Below are 6,596 nucleotides of genomic sequence, written 5' to 3' on the forward strand. Positions count from 1 at the left end.
ACAGTCAAAAATAGCAGTGGAGGAATTTATGCCCACAGATTTCTCTTCGGTAGATGGACAGTTTTTACTCAGTTAAGCAAACAGAATCAATTAACAAAGGGAGGGTCAGATATCTACTGCATATTTCTAGTAAAATCTTTTTCCCAAAAGCATTTAATTTAAAATCATTCAACTACAATCCTACAATGTATAAGCCAGAAAAAATTATTAATAACAAAAATCATACATAACATTTATTACAGCTTATGAGGAGATTTTCTATACTAATCTCTGAACGCAAATTCTAAAGCAGAGGCTATTTTCAGTTTACCTGTCCATGTTTATAGCTCCTAAAATAACCTTTAACAGGGGTTTCAGGTAACAACATTCTGATAATTAAAATATTCTAGACTGTTTAGCCGCAATGAAACATAAGATAAATTGAATATGTAAATAAAAAGTAACATTCAAATGAGATTTTGGTAATCAGTGTTTAAAAGCTGTAAGTCACTGAAAAATATGTCAGAAGGGGGCCTTTTCCAAATTTCAAAATCCAACTTAGCTGTTAAAGCTACATTTAGTCTGGCAGTAAACTTAAAAAATAAAATCCACACTTCTAATGAGGAGCCAGTAAGGCCATGCAAAATGATACATCTCTGATGCTGCCTAGTTAAAATGTCAACATGTTCTCTTTACTTTGAAATCAGAGGATTACAAACTACTACACGGTTTTCATAAATGTAGATCCTCTAGTAAAATACTCACACATACACACATACAAACCCTGAAATGCCTATTACTTGTTCTGCACATGCTTATTTACCGGGGAAACGGATAGCGAAGACACTGATTCCATCTGCTGTCTGGGTTACTGAGTTGCTCCAAGCCATGTCAGTTCCGTGCTACCCAACCTAACGCTCTCCTCAGGGCCCCAGCTCACCTTGCTGCACACAGCCATCTGAATCATGACTGCCTAACCAGGTGAGGGTACAGCAGGAGAGTCAGCAGTGCCCATCACCGATTACCGACTGAAGACAATATCAGAAATTAAGTGTCTAAATTCTGAGAACCCTAAATCCTGCACTGAGCCAGGGAAGACTATCTTCTTTTAGGGTCATCATTATTTTCTTTAAAATCATTTGCAATGCCATTGCAAAACATACTGTGTAAGAGAACCATGGTCTTTAAAAAAGGGGTACACACCCCCACTTCCAATGCACCCCCAGTGCTGTTGATTTAACATAATAATCATATTCCTAGCCACAGGGCTGACATTTTTAAATATATACTCTAAATATACTTTAAGATGCAATGTTAGAGAGCGACCGCATGCACTGAAGAGCCAGATTGAAAAGCACAAGCAGAAAGGCCTGAAGAAGAAATAAACAAGCTCACCTTTGGGCTACAACCAAAGGATTTTTCCCCTGCTCAAGTGCCACCCAACTTTTTGACTGCCCCCCTCCTCCACCAAAAGCCCCACACTGGGCAAGCCCTTCTAGCTGCAACTAACACGCATTTCTGACAATGTAGTATCAATCAGGCTTTTCACATGTGAAGTAATCAATCAGAATGGAAAGGGAAACCAACTCTGAAGCAGACGTACTGAAAACTGGCACTTGGCTTAGACAAAACCGAAAAACACAACACAGACACATGAAGTCACAAGGTTCTGGATTTCAAACTCCATCACTAAGAAAGGTTCGACACACACGGTTCACATACCATCCAATAAAGTGGGGAGCACAGGCAATACTGTAGGAAGACCATGCACCATTTGTGAAAATGCTCTTTCTAAAATTAGAGTGCAGTTAGTTGGAAAATTAAGTTTGGCAGAAAAGCTTGAAAATACCCACTAGAACGAGTAGTCTGTCTCAGTCACCCAGAACAGTGCTGCAGAGGGGCATTTACCACTCAGGGTGTGGCAGACTGCGACACAAGGCTGTTAACAATCAAGGCAACCAAAAATCATATGAGCGAGAACTCAGTTAAGAAGGCAGGTGAGAAAGGCCCCCGCTACCCAACAGCACCTGCTGGGAGCTGGCAGAACCCCAGAAAGTCACGCAGAACCAGGATCAAAACCCATACTTTAACAAGGCTCTTGACATAATCTGTATGGCACTCAAGTTTAAGAAGACCTCAGAGAAGTTATATAATGTCTTTGTCTTTTCAATGATCCAATATCACTATCTGGTGCTACAATTTACATCTAGTTTTCAAGTCCCTGGAATAATTCAAAGTCATTAGATAATTCAAAATAATTCATTCGATTTGGATATAAAACTTAACAATTCTTCACATATTTTTCTAAAATTCTGATTAGACTCTGATTGTGAAAATTTCAGGATTCACAGGTAGAGGCAGCCAATGGAGAAATCTCTGTCCAATTAATAAGAAAGGCCACAAAATCCCAGACTATCTTCAAGGGAAATGAGATGATTTTAGTGGGAAAAGGATTAAAAAACACGCCAGGAGTGAAGCAGACAAACCAGTTAAGATTTCTAAATAATCTGATTCCCAATGCTATTTTCAAAAATTAGCAATGTGGTGTGCCACAATCAAGTAATCTGGTTTATTCTGACTGGGCCACTTACAAAGTGGACAGGCAGGGATTAGAGCAGACCAGTTAGTCTTTAAGGACATCCACTTCTTCACCTGCTGAATGAGGTTTGGTAAACAGAAGGGTTCTCAAGCCACAGCAAGAAATACATTTTACATTCTGGTTTAACACTTAAACATGCATGAATACAAATAAGAGATAAACAATAAAAGTTTTTCCTACCATGTTGTAATATACCCTGACATTTTCAATTTCTATTTCATACTTTTTTAGTTTAATGCTAGTTTTGATCTACTGAATATAATAACCACAGTTCAAGAAACAAGGCACAAGTAATGTATAAGGGCATTTAAGGCTTAACATGCAGGTTTCTTTTCTATCAAGAATGTGGAGCAGACAGGCAGGCAGGCAAGACTGCACTGATTTCATGGGAGTCAAGAAAAACCCTCAAATCACCTCCACACCCATTCTTCTGGAAAGAGAAGCCATCTTTCATCTGCCCTTCTGAGTTATTCACAACTTGGAACACAACAAAATTACTTTGTGTTGTTTTCATTTCTACAGTCTGGATATTGAATCCAAACATGACTCTTTCTCTTGATGATATGTAACTATTTACAACTTCATTTATTGAGTCTGTAACCTAGAACGCATCAGCCAATAGACTGAAGGTTAAACAAGGATCAAGATCTGTTGTTAAATTTCACTCCTAAATTTTCTTTCCAGCTAGCATTCTATCACTTGTTGCTACAACTCCTGAATGTTACAGCTGCTTGAGACCTGGCCAGTCAGCACTAATGAGGTATGAGGTCGAGTCCCATCAGTCTCTGATTAATTAAAGTCGCTGAAAACACAACACACTGAGCATGCACCCTATTACAAGTGTCAGGCATCAACGGTGATTCAGATTGAGAACTAAGTTCAAATATTAGCTAACAGTGAACCACCGTTGATTTTGTAGCTGCCAGAAAAACAGAACTGCTATTAACTATTTTTATTCCATTTCAATAGCCACAGTAACACAGTTTAATCTTAGATCATCCATTTCACTGGTAGAAACTCTGCTTTCAAGCCTTTTATTTATTTAAATTCAGCAAGCTGACTCGAGTGAGACTGGGAATTGACAGGGACTGCAGAAGTCAATTAGCACCTGTCATATTTATGGATAAGACACAGTAGGTGTAGTAAAGTTTAAGGTGTCTGAAAAGGTCACAGTTAAGCTGTGGAACAAAGTCTGGACTATTAGATCTGCTTGCCAAGGTCTACTTATCTCACTCTAATTTTTGTCCACAAAATGCTGTTTCTATACTTTTAATCTACTTAATTTTAACGAAAAATTCATATGAGTATACAAAGACTATACTCCTACAGGGAACCATTACAGGGATGAATGCTTAAAGACATTTTCTGGAAGGAAAAAAAAAAGAGGAACTCTAATAGGAAGGAATGAGGAAGCCACTCAAAAACAGAAGAGGCTCCTCAGGTAAAATCAAAGTCAAAAAACCAGCCATTCATGGTTAACACCAAATTCTGTGTCAACAACTAATGATGCTAGCAACTCTTGCTAAACTTGCTCTAAATTCTTGTTTGGACTTGTATGTGCTTTACTACAATACACCTAAAAAGCTACAGCAGTGAGGTTGAATGAAGTTTAAGCAACAGAGGGTAGAATCACTCCCCAAAATGACTGATATAGCCTAAAAGAGGAAAGCAGTTTAACTTGATAACTCATGATGCAGTCGTATTTTGGTTTGGGGTCTATTTTTTCTTTCTGATTACCAAGCAAAAGTTCATGCTTGCAATTTGGAAGGTAAACAAAGAGAATCTGCAAAATGCTGGAAGTTCTTCAAGACAGCAGTTACTGCTGGAAAACAGACTATATGTCTTCTAAATTTGGAAATAAACACGAGTCAAGCATTGGAAGCATGGTGGAACGAAAAAGCAGGTGCCAACAAGTGACCTCAAGATTGCTTAGTGTGCGTGAGCCTCATTAGCCTCATCTGCCAAACGGAGTAATTAGATCCAGCTCACCTCTCAGGTTAATTGTGAAGGCAAGATGATGTTTGTGAAAGCACTTTGATGAAAGTTGAGAATTAGCACTACACAGACAACTGTACCCAAAGCAGGAAACAGAATCTGTGATTCAGTTATTCAGATACAACATCCTCCAGAATTCACTGGGCACTCCTGTGGCACTCTTCCAGGCTGCACAGCTGCTGACGTGTCAATCCCACCTGCATGTCGTACTCAAATCCCACCCAAGAGCCAAGCGTGGCATCAGTGAATCTTTCTCTGATTTTGCGAAGGAGGTTCAATCATCAAAATCTGTTCATGCATTTGATCAGGTTCACACTCAATGTTTGAATTCTGCAGTACTGTCTCCAAAACAGTACTTGAACTCTACGTTCCAGGTTGAGTGTGGACTGGGTTTCAAACTTCCCAGAGGTCACCTGCTGGCTGATGCCCTGCTGTGCTTTGCACCTGAGAGGATCTAGGGCTACAGGAAGTCCCGGTAGCAACTCAATTTCAATTTTAGCCCCAAGGATGATAACCTTGTTATCATCCAGTTCACCAGGAACTGCACTCTATGTCTGGAACAAAACACTCAAAGTGTGAATGTGACAGTTCTCAGAAGGCAGGAAGATGACTTTCAAGTATTTAAATTTGAGAATTAACAAGACATTTGATGATTATACCTCTTCACCATACTGTGTCTCACTGTATTTTTTGGTATCCTGAGCAACTCATCCACATTCAAAATTATTCTCTATTATACCTCAAAGTGATCTTAAAAAGGAGTAAGGTTGATCATGTGAAATTCTGAAGATAGCTACTTAAAGGAATACAATCACAAACTATTATATAAAGTTTAAGATACTTTAACAAAGTCCTAACTGCCAAAAATGTATATACTTAACATTATTTCATTCAGTTTCCTCAGGTGTAAAGGCTGACAACAATTATCTCTTGTCTTTTCCCATTCTCCATTTTACTGAAGAACTTATAATACCTGGCAGAAATAATGATTTAGCTGACACACTTTTCCTGCATTTTCTTTTTTTTTAATCAATCCATACATACAACACATATGTATTATGATAAATATAATATACCACTGTATAACGCAGGTGAATTGTTTTCTTTATCATAGATCCAAGTGATCATTTTCAATGATTGTGTATGTATAGTGACTTACTGAGCCACTGTGCATTTTCATATTCTCACTGTGACCGACACCCAACTAAAGCTTCAAGTGCACACACTATAAACGGCATTTGATTGAATGCCCCATGCCTCCTTCACCAAGTCCACATCTCTGACAATGGGCTGTGTCTTGTGCTTAACACCTCATTAATATAACAATTATATATTTTCCCTCTTTTAATGGTACATAAAATAATAACATGTGTTACAACCCGACAGTTAGCTAAAATAAGATAAAACTTACAGAATTCAATGGAAGAAAGCAGAAATTACTGTTTAGTTTAGTTAATTATTCTTTTAGGCCAGGGCTGTGGCAGAGCCCACTAAGCCTCTGCCTGTAGCATCAACATCCCATATGGGCACTGGTTTGATTCCCCGGGGCTCTATTTCCAATCCAACTCCTGCTGATGGCCTGTGAAGACATGCACAGAGGAGGTACCAGTCTTTGGGTTCCTGCACCCACGTGGGAGATTTGAAGGAAGATCTTGCCTCCTGGATTTGAACTGGCGGAGTTGTGGCACCACTGTCTCTGTAACTCTGCCTTTCAAATAAAAACAAATAAATTTTAAAAGAATTTTTCTTGATTATATTATTAACCAGGAGAAAATATGGCTCAGAATTCTGGCAGAACTACCTTGGAATACTTGACCTTGCATTCGCTAGTCATTTGATAAAGCACTGCATCACAACTCCCAGTTGAGACACTACAGTGACGATTAGCAGCATGGTAGAAACTCTTGATATAATGTCAAAATCAGAGTGTCTATTTCCAGAAAAGGTAAGAAGAATTTCATCAGCAATACAATGACCATCTAATACTGCCTCCTGGCACAAAATCATACACACACATATGTTG

This window comes from Ochotona curzoniae, unplaced genomic scaffold (genome assembly GCF_017591425.1).
Source record: "Ochotona curzoniae isolate NIBS_2020 unplaced genomic scaffold, NIBS_Ocur_1.0 contig_3520, whole genome shotgun sequence".
Lineage (NCBI taxonomy): Eukaryota > Metazoa > Chordata > Mammalia > Lagomorpha > Ochotonidae > Ochotona > Ochotona curzoniae.